Source organism: Schistocerca americana, chromosome 5, assembly GCF_021461395.2.
Source record: "Schistocerca americana isolate TAMUIC-IGC-003095 chromosome 5, iqSchAmer2.1, whole genome shotgun sequence".
NCBI classification, from domain to species: Eukaryota; Metazoa; Arthropoda; class Insecta; order Orthoptera; family Acrididae; genus Schistocerca; species Schistocerca americana.
The window spans coordinates 393,907,724-393,926,000 of NC_060123.1; positions in this window are offsets into that span (position 1 = coordinate 393,907,724).

Consider the following 18,277-nt stretch of genomic DNA (forward strand, 5'->3'; position numbering starts at 1 on the left):
AGTCTTACTACCGAGCCCATATTCTCCCGTAACCCTTTCTTCTACTCCTCCCCATACAACCGCCTTCCAGTCCCCAAACACTATAAGATTTTCATGTCCGTTTACGTACTGAATTACCCGTTTATTACCCTCATATACTTAATCTGTCTCTTCGTCATCTGGCAGTGACGTCGGCATGTATACCTGAGCTATTCTTGTCGGACTCGGTTTGCTGTCGATTATGATGAGAACAACGATATTATAGAACTGTTCACAGTAACTCATTCTCTGTCCTACTTTCTTGTTCATAAGGAATGCTACTTCTGTTATACCATTTTCTGCTGCTGTTGATATTACCGTCGTCTTCTTCCCATTTCAGTTCACTGACGCCAACTGTATCCCGTCTGATTCCCACCATTTCCATTTTCGGATTTTATAGCTTTCCTGCCCGTTCAGTAATGTGAAATTCAACTTCCTGACTCGTAGAACGTTATATCTTCGTCGGTTATTCTGTCTTTCCTCTCAGTCACCTTCCCTTTGCAGTCCCCTATCATAATACGAATGGGGAGGTTGTCCGGAATCTTTTGCCAATGGAGAGATCATCATGACACTTTTTCTAATTACTGGCTACATGTGCTGTGTAAACACGTTATGTGTCTTAAATACAGCGGTTTCCATTGCCTTCTGCATCCTCATGACATTAATTATTGCTGATTCTTTCGCCTTTTAGGTGCAGTTTCGCACTGCAGGGGCAAGAGAGTGTCCTGAACCTCTGTCCGGTCATCCGCCCTCTCTGACAAGGCCATTGACAGAATGAGGGTGGCTTCTTATGCTGGAAATATTTTGTGTAATAGTGTGGTATTAGCAACTTCTATATACAATATTTTTAATCTCTCTGTTCTTACATTTTACTGTTTGATGGATATTACGCCATATTTCTGGATGAAGCCACAAATCTCAACGTGGCCTGCGAATTGGGTGATGCGTACCACGTGTTTACATTGATGCACGATTACCAGCGTAGTAGATACTGAGATGCCGTACAGCAATAAATTCAGCACAGAGAGGATTCGGACAAGTTTAATACAATAATTATATTTACATGTAGTTAGCTACCAACGTAGAGTGATATCGAGGATATGAATACCGTGCGGAATAGTGGAAGTTACGTATCTGCATGCTTTGAAGTTTGGTAGAATGGAACTGAGATAAGTAGAACTTTTGTGTGGAAAAATTTCGAACATACGCGTTCTTCCTATTGTGTGACACTATGACATTCAGTGTCGTAGCCTGGAATTTAAAACAGCACGCTTCACAGAACACAGAGATAGAGCAACCTGTGTTTGTTTCCTAGTGACGCGTTTCCGCTCTTGCTGTACGCAATAATTCACCCGACTTGACCGCTGTACAGGGCGCTACGGGACCGCACCTGCGTCATGCCTTGTGCACTAGTCAAAGGTCAGTCTCTGCGCCACTGCAGAATATATATTTCTGTGGCTTCTAGACAGTGGCCTAAAAACTCAGAAATGTTCGAGATGTATTTCAGATACAAATATTCAGACGGGGTGCGTCACTTTCTTTAAGAATTTCATAATTACTCAAAGTATATGAGGAAATCTTGTGAAATTTGCAATGCACAACTGTCTAAAAACATACAGACGTTTTTCATTGAGGGCTAAATACAGGAATTGAAGAAATTCAAATCTATAAAGGTATGTTCTACACAAAAAGGTGGAGTAATCTGATTTACACGAATGTAAAAAGTCGTATATGATTAAAAAATGCAGTAGACATAAGAAAAAGGCAAGAAAGACACAATAGCTTGAAATAATAGTAAACAAATATCAATCAGGAACTTGGTAGAGGGTCACTGAAAGTGTTTTTAAAGTAGAAGGTAACCAAATGTAAAGCCAGGGACAGCAGTGTATGAGGAAATCAACTGTTTCCTTGTTCGTTTAATCGTCACAGTGCCAGTTTGTAGGGTAAAGCGGATCCATTACACCCATTTATCGAGAATTGTGTGTTCTAGTCAGAAACTCAACAAATTTGAAAATTTGGAAAAAAATTATTTTCTTGTTTTTAACGAAGCCATCAACTATATTCCTCGACTATGTTTTTAATTTTTCAGTTTATCTTAACCCAAAAATATAAGTCTTAGTAGTAGATACAACTTTTCGCAACGAACGTCATATTCAATATGTTGAAGTTCCAGACCCTACTGACACATCATTATCTCTTTAGAAAGTACGTTATAAGTAAAAGACAGTTACAGTTAGCAGAATTCGTATTTTTAAAAATTTTTTTTGTGTTCATAAAATACACACATTTTCGTATTGGACCATAGTTACAAATTATTACCTCTTTAAAAAGCATATGATTAATGCACGTTTTCTAAAATTAACGAATTTAATTTCTTAAGGTTTCTTTTAGGTTGGTCATAATGTAGCACCTGCCACCTGCCTTCGTAATACACATTACTAAAAATTCGTTGCTATTGCAAGATACAGTGTAGCAGGAGGCTTGTGACTATCGTGTGAATATGTTGCAAGTCTTTGACAGAGCTTTAAATTGCTGATAATAAGAGTAAACATGCTGTTAAAACTCTAGTAACGTCTACCACACACGAGCCATCATGAAAGAACTGGAGAGAAATGTAATGTTGAATATCATGTCATGATGTACACGTTCTTTATCGGCACCCTAAAGCAGTTATATGAAGTGCTCAGTTTCCCGATTTTTAAGGATCATACGGATACCCGTATTAATGATGATTGTGAATTAGGTGATATTTCGCCTAAAATATTGTATGAAATACAGTACGCAACAGACTTCGAACAGTAATAGTTTAATGTCATAAATTTCTATATTACCCTATTCGTACAGGACCATCTCGGTAGTTACCCATCTAATTTTCAACAATCTTCTGTGGTATTACGTTTCAAGAGTATCCACCTCCTTTTGTCTGAACTGCTTATCGTTCCAGTTTCACTTGCATGCAATGCTACACACCAAACGAATTCTTTCAGAAAAGATTTCCAAACATTTAAACGTATTATTCTCTATGAATTTCTCTTTTTCAGCAATGCTTTTTGCATTCTACCGAGATGGTATTTTATGTGCTGTTCACTTCTGCTATAATCAGGTATTTTGCTACACATAAAGCAATGACTCTACCAATTCTTGTCTCGTTTTCTAATTCCTTCAACATCACCCGATTTCATTCGATCACACTCCACTAGCCTTTTTTTACTTTTATTTGTTCGTCTTGTTAACAATTTTCAATTCGATAATCACTCAATTCTGCTGCTTTTCCAAGTCTTTTGTGTCTCTGACAGAGTTACAGTGCCAGCGTCAAACCACAAAATTTTAAAGAAAGAAACTCACACAACACTGGTGTAATATTCCACAATATTTATTATTTGTTACATGAACAGGTGTTTGGCTGTTATGTAATCATCGGGTACAAAGGTAAGTATGAATTACTGTGAAAATACGGTGGATCAAAGATTTTAAACTAGTGCATGTATAGAGTATCTCCATTCACACAACTGAAAAATGTTAATGTTACAATTAGGAATAACATAACAACCGGTTAATTCAGCGTAAATGGGATGTAAGTTCATTTGAGCTTAAATTATTGATACATTACCTAACTAACTATAAAGAAATTACAACAGTTGTACATAGAATAATACAAATGAATAATGAACTTTGGTGCGATATTCCAAAGATGTGGCTGAACCATATAGTCTTGTCTTTAATAGCTAATAAAACACAAATAGAGAAGGTATGACAGTGAGAAGTATGTGAAAGAAGCAGCTGTGTGTATACAAAGTAGAAATTTTTGAACAAAGAAACATGAATTATAGTAACAGAAATAAAGGAAATGCTGCATTTGAGTAAGAGAGGCAATTTACTACATGGAATGGATAGGATTATGGGTAATACCTCGAGTAGGAAAGGGCGAGTAAGGAAACCATTTCTGGTAGTTCAGTACTAAGCTTGGGTTGATGGAAATGTATTTATTTATTTCCATTATTTTTAGGTATTTTATCTTCCTTCCTTTACGGTTGTGATGTAATACTTTTTGTTCCACATTGTAACCATGGCCTTCCTTAAGCAGGTGGTGTTCTTTTCTATAGTTCTCACTTTTGTGGTGTTCCTTCAGACGGGTGCATATTGCTCTTCCAGACAGACCTGTACAGAATTTGACACAGTTATAAGTAATTTTATGTATTACACTCTTTTACAAAGATAGAATGCTGTCTTGCTCCGTTCACTGCTTTCTTTAGGTGATGGGATACAGACAGGACAAAGAAGAGACCACACTTGTAGTTTATGTTTTTTGTAAATTATGGAGACCACTAATGTTGGACGACAGTCATGTGTTCGATGCTATTTGCTTGATTCCATTTAATCCCATTTGTAAGTTGGGGATGATTATTAGGGGATATATCATAGAATGAAGGGAAGCGTTTGTATAGGTCACTGGGCATTGTCAAATGTCCGGGATTACTATATCTGTTGTTAGGTTTCTTATAAATCTTGAAAATATGAATACGCTCACTGATGTCTATGGTTAAATGTAAACAATTTATGCAGTTACTCCAAAACTCCGTTGCTATTTCAATACTGTTTAGTTTTGAGTTTAGGTGTATGTGGAATTTTTGAAGATGTCTGGTAGTACCTGTCCATCATCAAAACACCTAAACCAGTATACAACCTTGCAAAAGTGGATTATTTTCCAATAACTATGTTTCAAGATTTTCTGTGAAGGTTTCACAGAGGACTGGACTTCGGGAAATCCCATTGCTAGAACATCCACCTGTTTGTGTATCCTGTCATTTAAATGGATAATTTCTGCAGCTAAAAGAAAGCAGTGAACGGAGCAAGACAGCATTCTATCTTTGTAAAAGAGTGTAATACATAAAATTACTTATAACTGTGTCAAATTCTGTACAGGTCTGTCTGGAAGAGCAATATGCACCCGTCTGAAGGAACACCACAAGAGTGAGAACTATAGAAAAGAACACCACCTGCTTAAGGAAGGCCATGGTTACAATGTGGAACAAAAAGTATTACATCACAACCGTAAAGGAAGGAAGATAAAATACCTAAAAATAATGGAAATAAATAAATACATTTCCATCAACCCAAGCTTAGTACTGAACTACCAGAAATGGTTTCAACAATCCTCTGTGGTATTACGTTTCAAGAGTATCCACCTCCTTTTGTCTGAACTGCTTATCGTTCCAGTTTCACTTGCATGCAATGCTACACACCAAACGAATTCTTTCAGAAAAGATTTCCAAACATTTAAACGTATTATTCTCTATGAATTTCTCTTTTTCAGCAATGCTTTTTGCATTCTACCGAGATGGTATTTTATGTGCTGTTCACTTCTGCTATAATCAGGTATTTTGCTACACATAAAGCAATGACTCTACCAATTCTTGTCTCGTTTTCTAATTCCTTCAACATCACCCGATTTCATTCGATCACACTCCACTAGCCTTTTTTTACTTTTATTTGTTCGTCTTGTTAACAATTTTCAATTCGATAATCACTCAATTCTGCTGCTTTTCCAAGTCTTTTGTGTCTCTGACAGAGTTACAGTGCCAGCATCAAACCACAAAATTTTAAAGAAAGAAACTCACACAACACTGGTGTAATATTCCACAATATTTATTATTTGTTACATGAACAGGTGTTTGGCTGTTATGTAATCATCGGGTACAAAGGTAAGTATGAATTACTGTGAAAATACGGTGGATCAAAGATTTTAAACTAGTGCATGTATAGAGTATCTCCATTCACACAACTGAAAAATGTTAATGTTACAATTAGGAATAACATAACAACCGGTTAATTCAGCGTAAATGGGATGTAAGTTCATTTGAGCTTAAATTATTGATACATTACCTAACTAACTATAAAGAAATTACAACAGTTGTACATAGAATAATACAAATGAATAATGAACTTTGGTGCGATATTCCAAAGATGTGGCTGAACCATATAGTCTTGTCTTTAATAGCTAATAAAACACAAATAGAGAAGGTATGACAGTGAGAAGTATGTGAAAGAAGCAGCTGTGTGTATACAAAGTAGAAATTTTTGAACAAAGAAACATGAATTATAGTAACAGAAATAAAGGAAATGCTGCATTTGAGTAAGAGAGGCAATTTACTACATGGAATGGATAGGATTATGGGTAATACCTCGAGTAGGAAAGGGCGAGTAAGGAAACCATTTCTGGTAGTTCAGTACTAAGCTTGGGTTGATGGAAATGTATTTATTTATTTCCATTATTTTTAGGTATTTTATCTTCCTTCCTTTACGGTTGTGATGTAATACTTTTTGTTCCACATTGTAACCATGGCCTTCCTTAAGCAGGTGGTGTTCTTTTCTATAGTTCTCACTTTTGTGGTGTTCCTTCAGACGGGTGCATATTGCTCTTCCAGACAGACCTGTACAGAATTTGACACAGTTATAAGTAATTTTATGTATTACACTCTTTTACAAAGATAGAATGCTGTCTTGCTCCGTTCACTGCTTTCTTTAGGTGATGGGATACAGACAGGACAAAGAAGAGACCACACTTGTAGTTTATGTTTTTTGTAAATTATGGAGACCACTAATGTTGGACGACAGTCATGTGTTCGATGCTATTTGCTTGATTCCATTTAATCTCATTTGTAAGTTGGGGATGATTATTAGGGGATATATCATAGAATGAAGGGAAGCGTTTGTATAGGTCACTGGGCGTTGTCAAATGTCCGGGATTACTATATCTGTTGTTAGCTTTCTTATAAATCTTGAAAATATGAATACGCTCACTGATGTCTATGGTTAAATGTAAACAATTTATGCAGTTACTCCAAAACTCCGTTGCTATTTCAATACTGTTTAGTTTTGAGTTTAGGTGTATGTGGTATTTTTGAAGATGTCTGGTAGTACCTGTCCATCATCAAAACACCTAAACCAGTATACAACCTTGCAAAAGTGGATTATTTTCCAATAACTATGTTTCAAGATTTTCTGTGAAGGTTTCACAAAGGACTGGACTTTGGGAAATCCCATTGCTAGAACATCCACCTGTTTGTGTATCCTGTCATTTAAATGGATAATTTCTGCAGCTAACCATGTTACATCTGTGACAACCAGGTGAACTCCTAATTTACCTAGTAAGTCTGCGAGAACGTTTAGGCACTCTTGAACCAGTATATTAGTTAACAAGTTACAAAATCAGAAGATGGCGATAGGGGATATTTGTGCATCTATTAACTTGTTCACTAAGCCAGCTGAACTGAAGATACCATTACTAAGTTTGACGTGGTTCTGATCTTGATTAGTTCATTTAACTCTGGAAAATTTGTAAATGGAGCTGGGAGGTGGGATGTTATCTTAGTGGAGTTTGGGAAGGACATTAAGCTTGGAAGTTATAGAATCATGTTGGTGAGGAAGTAGGCATCAAAGCCTTATATTATATTATCACTATTTGATAACACTTTTAATTTTATCACTATAATAATTTAAAGGGTAGTTCTGTATCTGTTGGAAGTTGGTGGCATTTAGGAAATCTTTCATCTTGTTAACATGTTCACCTTTGTCAATTAAGACATGAGGATATCCTTTTTCTGATCTGACTAGCACTATAGCACTCCGTCTTCAGGCCACAAGTGGCCCATCGGAACCATCCGACCGCCATGTCATCCTCAGTTGAGGATGCGGATAGGAGGGGTGTGTGGTCAGCACATGATGGTTTTCGATGACTGGAGCCGCTACTATTCGGTCGAGTAGCTCCTCAGTTGGCAACACGAGGCTGGTCTGATCCAACTGCTATAGCACTATTGTCAATTAATTTCTTCTTGAAGTACTACTGTTGTTAAATACTGCCGTTTTTAGCTGGTGGGGAACTAGAAACGAAATTAAATATTTCTTGCTCATGGGCATCTAGATTTTTAGTGTGGATGTCCTCACCTCATGCATAGTCTATGTCTATTTTTATTATTCCCAGTTGTTCTTCGGAGAGTGTTTATGGTGGAGCATTTATAAAGTCTTTCCCCAGTACATCGAGTTCTTCATTGGTCGTTATTAAGTGCAAATATCAGTTACTATTTTAAAATTTTTGATCCATTAGTCTCCTACTTCACCTCATACTTAGCTTTGTACCTGACGCCGGCGTAACATCCGAAAACCGGTTACTTTAAATAATAATAAATATTATAGAATATTACACCATAGTTGTGTATGTTTCATTCATGTTGTATAAAATATTCTACCTAGAACGGACGAAACTATCAATCAATGCACAAATTTTATATTTCGTCTGCCTTGACTTCATTCTCTCCCGACACCCTCTCAGTTTCCTTTAATGCTGGCTTAATTTACGGACTGAATGACAGCATTTATATACTACAACCCTGTCTCACCCATTTCTTAGTCACTGCTTCGCTTTTGTGGAATTCGATCCTTGTAATTGCGTTCTGATTTCTGTACTAATTGTAACTAACCTTGACTCTCTGTGTTGTATCAAAGCTAACCTCTGAGTTTCGAAGTGTAGTCCTATCAGTAGTCTCAAAACACTTCTCTAAATATACCTATGCTACAAATGTATGTTGGCCTTCCTGTAATGCATCTTCTGCGATACTTTCGTAGGCTCACTCTCGTCTGGCGTATCCCCATTTCCCTGGGATCCACAATAATCTTCTCCGATCTCCGCTTCCACCAATTTTCCCATTATTACGTATAGAGTTCATATGAGTAATTCACAAGCAAAAGGTATTAAACTGATAGTTCGGTAATGTTGACAGCTGTCAGAATCTGCATTCTTTGACATTGGAAGTTTACGCTCTTCTTGAAGTCTGAAATTATTTGGCCAGTCTCATATCTTTTGCCCACAAGATGGAATAGTTTTTTCAAGGCTCACTCTCCCAAGAATCTCAACAATTCTGAGGGAAAGTCGTCCACTCCAAGGGTCTGGTTTAGACTACCGTGTAGGGTCAGTGTTACGTTTTACAAATTCTTCTCTGAGTGTCATACCTCCCAACTCAATTTCATCTAGGTCCTCTCCCCTTTCGTAAAGTTACCTTCAGGTTCGTTTCCCTTGTGTAGCGCCGGCCGTTGCGACCGACCGATTCTAGGCGCTTATGTCTGGAATCGCACTGCTGCTACGGTCGCAGGTTCGAATCCTGCCTTGGGCATGGATGTGTGTGTGATGTCCTTAGTTTAGTTTGGTTTAAGTAGTCTAGGGGACTGATGTCCTCAGATGTCCCATAGTGCTTGGAGCCATTTGAACCATCCGTTGTGTAGCCTTTCTTTATATTGCATCCGCTTCTAAGATTTTCCTTTTTTGCTCAATACTATATTGCTATCTGAACTGTTAATATTCACACAGCAGCTTCTCTTTTCTCAAAAGATTTGTTTACTTTTCGTATAGGTACCAGCTATATTTCCGCTACATCCTTTCATTTCACGTCCAGCCTTTCCTGCTTTGATATTTTCCTCATAATCTATTGGAAGTGTTTCGCAGTTTCCAATATGTTTTCTAAGTTTCCGTCTTACAATTACGACAACAGCGAACTAAAAGTTTGGTACCATCAAGAGACATCATGCTAATGCATCAACAAATCAGCAAATTTTATTCACATTGTCCTAACGGGAACATATCAATACGGAAGCCCTTTTCTTCCGTCCTATCAGGTCTCTTCGGCTACCCATCTTACGCTGATTACATAGAATTTAATGGCACATTCACACCATTTCACTTCGGCTTAAGTCTTCGGCAGTGTCATACAATCCCGGTCATACGTCAGCAGTGTTTCACCAATTGTAACGCTTCAAACGAACCATAATCGTATATTAACCCTACTACGGTGTTTATTTTGCACATCCACTCAAGGTATTTGAGTTAAGAAAGACTCTGTTCGGTTTCTGTTTCCAGTACCTTTACACCTCTACACAGATGTGTACTGAAATCTTAAATAAAATTATAATTTATACAGTTTAATCTGTTATCCATTCAAACTACAGAACAGAATAATAAAATAAACAATAACCGAATACTAAAATGGTGTGTGTGTGTTGATTTTACTACTCTATGTCTAACTTTTGCCAGTAGTTTTAAAATTTGTATGTAAGATGTTTCTTGCAAGTGCATTTTTTACATACACATCAGTGAGCTTATATCTATTTTTCCATAGATATGACATTTACTTCTCGCCTCACTCCAACAATCACTTTCGTTCGACATGAAGAGTGCAGATACAACCGATTGTCTTCTCTTCATAGATTTTCTTTTCCTCGCAGAAGGGATCCAGGTCTGTTCACTTTCCCATAAATTAGCTGCTCACCAAGAGTTTCTAGGGAGAGTATTCTTTCAAATAGAATGTTTACTTCCCGTTGCTGATATATTACATTGTGAGGGTACTGGTGTGTAGAGTATCTGTAAGTGGTTGTTATTTGGAGGGCGACAGTTCCCAGCGGCGCAGAGAGTCGCAAGCATAGGCTGTGGAAGGTGTAGGCTGCGTGAGCCAAAGGGGGTTGCGTAGCGAAGGATTTATCTCTATGTTTATGAGTAGTGGCACACAGTTTGAATAATAGTGTGTTTATGTTTGAGCTGTCTAATAAAGGAAATAAATTAAATTTTACCAGCTCTTAATGCGTCTCCATCAGTTAGTACCACACCATTACATTTAACAATGAACGAAGTCTCGATATACACGCTCAACTACAACAAGAAGATTGTAACATAATAATCATTACTTAACGCATAAAATCTCCACAAACAAAAATAAGGGAGCCCTGTGTCAAGATTGCCAGGGGGACATGAATCTGTGAATGTTGCTCACCCGAAACAAAAGGACGTTCGAATTCATTTTATGAAAGGTGTGGAAGGTGAACGTTATATCATAAAAGTGCTGAGTAATATTAGAAGCGAACAGGATGCGGATGAGATCCTCGCAATGATTAAAGAAAAATATGACAACCCGAATGCACAAGGAGGTGACAAGATAAGGCAGTATTATTTAAAACAGGACAATTCGTTGTACAGAAAGACAAATGTGATATCAAATAAATGGCGGTTGTGCATTCCTAGATACGTGGTGGATGAACTTATTAAGTATATACACTTTAGTTATGCTCATTTTGGACCTCGAAAGTGTGTGTTGGCGTTGCAAGAAAGTGTAACTTTGCATAACATGGCTCGCAAATTTCGATCAATATTGCAGTCCTGCGATCTTCGCTAGATGGCGAAAGTGTCTTCTGTCCAACATAAGGGATTTATGCACAGCATAATACCCAAGAAACCCGGAGAAATATCAGCTCTTGATTTATACGGATCTCTGCCTCGCTCGAAAGGAAATTTTACGTAAATTCTGGTTGTAATGGATGTCTTTTCAAAATTCTTGCGTTCTTCCCACTTCGAAAAGCGAACAGCAAAATTATGATAAAGAAACTGAAAGAAGATTACTTCGTCAACACAGTCTAGCCAGAATGCATTTTGCCAGACAACGGCCCACAATTTCGTGCAAACCTTTGGAAAGATTTTCTACAGAAAGATGGCATACGTCATATAGCAATATAATTATACAGACATACGTCAAACCCTTCTGCGCATAATGCGTGAATTAGGACGATTATTCCGTGCACATTGTGGGAAAGCGCATAAGAAAAAGATCGAACGATTAGCAGACTTTGAAGCAGTCATTAATAGTTTGAGTCATGATTCGACAGGATTACCTCCATGCACTGTTCTGTTACGTAAGAAACCTAACAGCATTTTCGATGCATATATCAAATTTCCGCTGCAGGATGAGCTAACACTGGAAGGTAGGATCAAATTGGCGATCAAAACGATGGCAAAGAAAGCAGAAAAAAGGAAGCAAGCCCACGATAAAATAGTGAAACCTATCGCGTACAAGGTTGGAGATCTGTTCCTAATTCGGACACACACGAAGTCATCTAGTGTCAATGAGGAGATAAAAAAGTTCAATCATTATTACAAAGGACCATTGAACATTAGAAAGCGTGTTCACCCGAATTCTGTGGAGGTAGAAGTGATTAAATCTGGAAAATATCATAGCTTACAACATGTTGAGAAAATTAAGTTGTATAAGTGTGCTGAACTATCACAAGTAAGTGTCAATTAGTGAACCGTGTTTAGTTATAAATACACTACGTTACTGATGGACAAACCTTTGGACAATAGTCGGTAGCTATTGTGAGATGTTTGAAGACTGTAGTCGGTAGCTGCAGTGAGTGCATTTTGTTCTCTGTGTTTGATATCGTGTGACTTTCTCTTATGTCCTGTGACAGGCACAACAGTGGACAGCGGAGCGACGCTTGTAGCGTGTGATTTGGTTTTCAGGAAGCAGGCAATAGTGCACAGCTAAGCGCGCAGCGCGTTAGTCTTTTGTTACCTCACGCTGCCGTAATGTTATTTTATTGTTTTCATGCCTGCCTGCCACCTTCGACGCCCGGCTCGTTACGGATAGGGGGAGGAGGAGGTGGCTGACGTCACGAACAGCTGACTGGCATCCGGCACTTGCCAACATAACGAAAACGTGCCGCCGGCGAATCGTACGGCGGAATGCGGCGATTCTTCGTGGGCGTAACAACAGCTCCTGGATCTTCCTGTGTCCGGCGGCGTCGATGTCACTGTTTCCTTGCATCAAATGTTGTAACTACGTGTGACGACCAGCTCAACACATAGGACAGTGATAAAAGGAGAATAACAAGTGCTGTGTTACGTATAGTGTTTGTGAGTCTTCAGTGGCGACGATGCCACTCCCCCTAGTGTAATCGTGTGAAGTTCTGCTCAGCTTATAGGTAGGGCCCCAAAGCGGAGTACCCAATATTTCCTTATGGTGTGAAAAGTGCTCAAGCCAATAAAATGTCTTTTGTTTATAACTGATTCACTGAATGTAACCTGGTTGTAAATGGAAAAAAAATTCTTTAAAGGTATGTACAGATTTTTGTATAAGTAGTCTGTGTGCTGTGTGCCAATTTACAAATTTCAATAGTTAATTGGTAAAATGTTTTATGCCTGTAACTCTAGTTTTGACAAATGCATAGTGTCAATGCTTTTGTGTATATAAGTTTGACATTTGTATTGGGTTATTTAAAATTAGGCTCATTTATTCAGATTCCATTCCTTAGTGTCAATTATGTTCTTTACTGTGATTCATGTGTGTAATTAAGAGTAAACTTTACTAATATGCTTGATAACTCCAACAAAAGGGCAACTGTGTCAGTCACATTATCTTATTTTTCTTACATTTTTCTTGCTGATTAACAGGCAGTTAGTAAATTATGTGTAAAGTTCCTGCTGTCATTAAATAATTTTCAAATTGCTATATTCATTGATCATGTTTTATGTGCATGGAGATAATGTTAATTAAAATTAATTATACTTTGAAAGTCATTTGTTCTCAGGGTCAGGTACTTTTGGCAACTGCTTTGACATGATATAATAATTAGTGTAATTTTCAAATTGTAATTTTTTATTGTATAACTTTCGCTAGAACTTCTGAGTCCCCTCGAAAGGTAACCTAGCTCTAGTTTTGTTTTGGTGGGGGTGTGAGGGTACTGGTGTGTAGTATCTGTAAGTGGTTATTCTTTGGAGTGCAACAATGCCCAGTGGCGCAGAGAGTCGCAAGCCGAAGCAGTTGTTGAGAGGCCATGGAAGGTGTAGCCTGCGTGAACCAAACGCGGTCGCGTAGCGATGGATTTATCTCTGTGTTTAATAGTAGTGGCACACAGTTTGAATAATAGTGTGTTTATGTTTGTGCAGTGTGATAAAGGAAATAAATTAAATCTTACCAGTTCTTAACGCATCTCCATCAGTTAGTACCACACCATTGCATTTAACAATGAACAAAGTGTCGATAGACACAGTCAACTACAGCAAGAGGATTGTAACATAATAATCGTTAATTAACCCACATAATCTTCAAAAAAAGGGAGCTTATAACATCTAGGACATAGATTCACTACGGTATTTCAAACTTGGAATCGAGCTTTGTAACTGTGAATGCCGTTGACCCCAATGGTCAAATCATGATTAGAGCTGGAGAGCAGGAATATTTAAAGTGAGCTAGCATGAGGCTGTGGCACAAAGCTCGGTTCGTAATGACCTCAGTGTCCTTATTCTGCTGTATCCACTTAACAGGCTGTTATCTGCTGTGTCGGTCCCTCGCTAGGTGCTCTTATGAAAGGGACGGACCCTCCTGCAACATGTCTCACGATCTAACGAATACGCTTGTCCTGCGTTCTTTGGTTTTTTGTCGCACCCTACTTTCTGCTGAATGCGTGTCCTTAACGCAGCGAAAGTGTCGTAATGTGTTGTCGACTTGACCGAATCGAGACGTATTAGTTTGCTTCCATCTTCCGCCTCTATCTCTGGGATGATTTGAATTTCGCTGTGTAAATGTAAATGAGGTTTAAAAAAATTCTGATCTCTACCCCTTACTATTCTGCTCCTAACATATATTCTTCATCTACAGAACTGGTATGCATATACAGTTAAACTTCTGTCATGAATCTGTCACTGGTAAGATAATCCATTCAGTATTCTGCTCGCAGTAGCCCGCATCTCGTGGTCGTGCGGTAGCGTTCTCGCTTCCCACGCCCGGGATCCCGGGTTCGATTCCCGGCGGGGTCAGGGATTTTCTCTGCCTCGTGATGGCTGGGTGTTGTGTGATGTCCTTAGGTTAGTTAGGTTTAAGTAGTTCTGAGTTCTAGGGGACTGATGACCATAGATGTTAAGTCCGATAGTGCTCAGAGCCATTTGAACCATTTTTTTTGCTCACACTAAAAACTTTATGAATCAATCGCAAGCCGAATAACTGCTTGCATAAGGGCCAGAGGTGAATCATTGCGTTATTGACTTGCTCAATATGTAAAGTTATTTCTGTTGAACAAATTATATATTTTTCTGAAATTATTGACAAAACCCTCTCTGGTCAAAACCACTATTTGCAAAATAAAATTTACTTGAAACTAGGAAATGGAAACAAGTTATGCAAAATAGTTCCTCACATTTGTAGAATGTCTGGTAGTCGACATCTAAGGGCTCTGGCTGTCGAGAAATAACACGAAACGTGTAACTTGATTGGCTACATAAAATCATTATTACACCGTTAAAGAAGATGCCGTGGTCACCAGATCTGATGGATGTGATAGCACGTCCATGGAGATCTCGAAGTGAAGTGCCGTGGATCTGAAATTTCACGGCATATTTGAGTCCGTCTGCCATACAGCAGCTCGCGCCAGCCCTGCTCATGCGCTACAGCGCCCAGGGAGCACATTTGTCTGCTTGTCGGCGAGGGGAGCGCCACGCTGAGGCATGAAGCAAGGTACTGACCGAGCTAAAGCCGTTGTGAGCGGTCGAGCTGGGGAACGACATCAATGTGGATCCAACGCCGTCTGCCTTGAGCACCAGCAGCCAAGATTTGGTTCGGCAGCGGTCTCACAAACCCAGATCGCGGAAGAGGTCAAAACGTATCAAACTCAGAAATTGTTCCGAAGCCGCACCTAGGAGTTCGCTTCAAGAATCAACTTGATCGCTACAACGTAGTTTGAACAAACATTTCCAAGTTACCGACATGCTAACGCCGAGCTACAATAGAGTTTATACACAATAATGAGGGTAGGCTTGTTCTGCGTACGTGACCCCAGCCAAGCCAAACATAAACAGAGATGTTGTAGAATGCTTCCTACTATGGTACGGTCCAAGTAAGCGATCTTGCTGAAAGATACACATATGGGTCAGTCCGCATCCAAATTGATAACAGGCCTGCAGTAATTAGGAGACATTACACCTGTGTCAATATTTGCCTGTTCTCAGACTTAGAACAGTTGTTAGCATCTACATGCTGCTGCTGCTAATTGGATACATTCTAAGAAATAGTTAGCCGAATTATATCGGCACGAGTTAAGACTTAAACAGAGCCTTAGCCTTGGACTAATACCTTGAGTAGAGTTCCGTTGTCATGAATCCACATTGATTTTATTGCTATCCTGCTTCCTTGAGATTTCCACCGAGTTCCATACTCTGAAATACTTTCAGATTGTAGTACGAGTTGGGGACTGATGACCATAGATGTTAAGTCCCGTAGTGCTCAGAGCCAACCATTTGTAGTACGAGTACTGAAACCAGGCCACGTTACTTTCTCTCATCGATTGTCCAGCTGGGGTAACATCCTCCGTCTACCGTGAAGCGTACTTCTACGAGGGCAGTTCAATAAGTAATGCAACACATTTTTTTTCTGAAACAGGGGTTGTTTTATTCAGCATTGAAATACACCAGGTTATTCCCCAATCTTTTAGCTACACAACACTATTTTTCAACGTAATCTCCATTCAATGTTACGGCCTTACGCCACCTTGAATGGGGAAGGACATCGAACAGAATAACCCCTTCAGCGTCCCAGAAGACTGTAACCATGACTTTACCGGCTGAGGGTATGGCTTTAAACTTTTTCTTGGTAGGGGAGTGGGTGTGGCGCCACTCCATTGATTGCCGTTTTGTTTCAGGTTCGAAGTGATGAACCCATGTTTCATCACCTGTAACAATCTTTGACAAGAAATTGTCACCCTCAGCCACATGACGAACAAGCAATTCCGCGCAGATGGTTCTCCTTTGCTCTTTATGGTGTTCGGATAGACAACGAGGGACCCAGCGGGAACAAACCTTTGAATATCCCGACTGGTGAACAATTGTGACAGCACTACCAACAGAGATGTCAAGTTGAGCACTGAGTTGTTTGATGGTGATCCGTCGATCATCTCGCACACTCCGCCATTGCAGGAGTCACAGCTGTACACGGCCGGCCCGCACGCGGGAGATCAGACAGTATTGCTTGACCTTGCGGCGATGATGACACACGCTTTGCCCAACGACTCACCGTGCTTTTGTCCACTGCCAGATCACCGTAGACATTCTTCAAGCGCCTATGAATATCTGAGATGCCCTGGTTTTCCGCCAAAAGAAATTCGATCACTGCCCGTTGTTTGCAACGCACATCCGTTACAGACGCCATTTTAATAGCTCCGTACAGCGCTGCCACCTGTCGGAAGTCAATGAAACTATACGAGACGAAGCGGGAATGTTTGAAAATATTCCACAAGAAATTTCCGGTTTTTTCAACCAAAATTGGCCGAGAAAAAAAATGTGTTGCATTACTTATTGAACTGCCCTCGTATCTCCCTCTCGGGACAAGACAATGGGGCCACATGCATGCCAAATTGCATACGTGCATACGTTCTGGAGTGGCTGGTCCAGCTGATTGGCTGCTGTTGACAATAGAACAAAAGTGGAACTGAATCTGGAGTCGGGATCAGACACATCAGCAGCATTAGGGAGCCGGTGCCTAGGAAAATGGCGGCACTCGGTATGCTGCCATGGTCCTGGCATGGTACATCGGTCGAGCTTGTTTTGCATCAGCATGGTTGGTTCAGGAATTTGCGTATGCTGGAGTGGTTCCTTGTTGGAGGACGTGAGGCCATTGTTTCTGTCTTGGAAAGCAGACACCGTGGTACTTCGAGTGTCGGATTTCGCTACAGAAAGGTAACGGACCTGGTGTCACACAGAAAATGCTGTTACATCACAGCAGTTATTCAGCGAACGGTCAAGAAGGGAGTGACCAGCTGTAACTTAGAATTCCATATGAAACACTGGCTGAGAGCCAGCAAAGCTTCCGTTACGACAATTGCAAAACTAGCATAAGATGTGTACATCATGGAATTTGTCTTATATTTTGAGCTAACTTTGATTTGTCAAGACATATTATGGAAATTATTGAGTCTGTGTTGGCTTAACAAAGCCTTTTATAAATGTACTTGAGTAATGACCCCAACATATGCACAGAAGATCTTTAAGATAAACTCTCGTGGATAATATATACAATAACAAGCAAAGTAACTGTAGGGTAGGATTTAGGTGGATTGATGATTGGACCGAGGGTTGTGCAGACACGCAGATCAACTGAACATTCATTTAAAATCAATAGTTTAGAGACACAATTATTCCAAAAGAAAAAATTTCAGCATCCTTTATAGATTCTTAAGTGGGATTTCATACAAACAATATGAAAACTTCTTCCATTAAATAAAACAATAAAGTTCATCCTTTTCCTCAATGTAAAGAAACGGGCAACAATATTGAAACTTTACAGTGTCTGGCCCTTTCAGAATTTCAGAACTCACAAGATGGCAATATAAATTTTATAGTTAACTATTATTATAACACACACCAGTGCATAAGTTCACCACTAGTACTGTTCCCAGACAG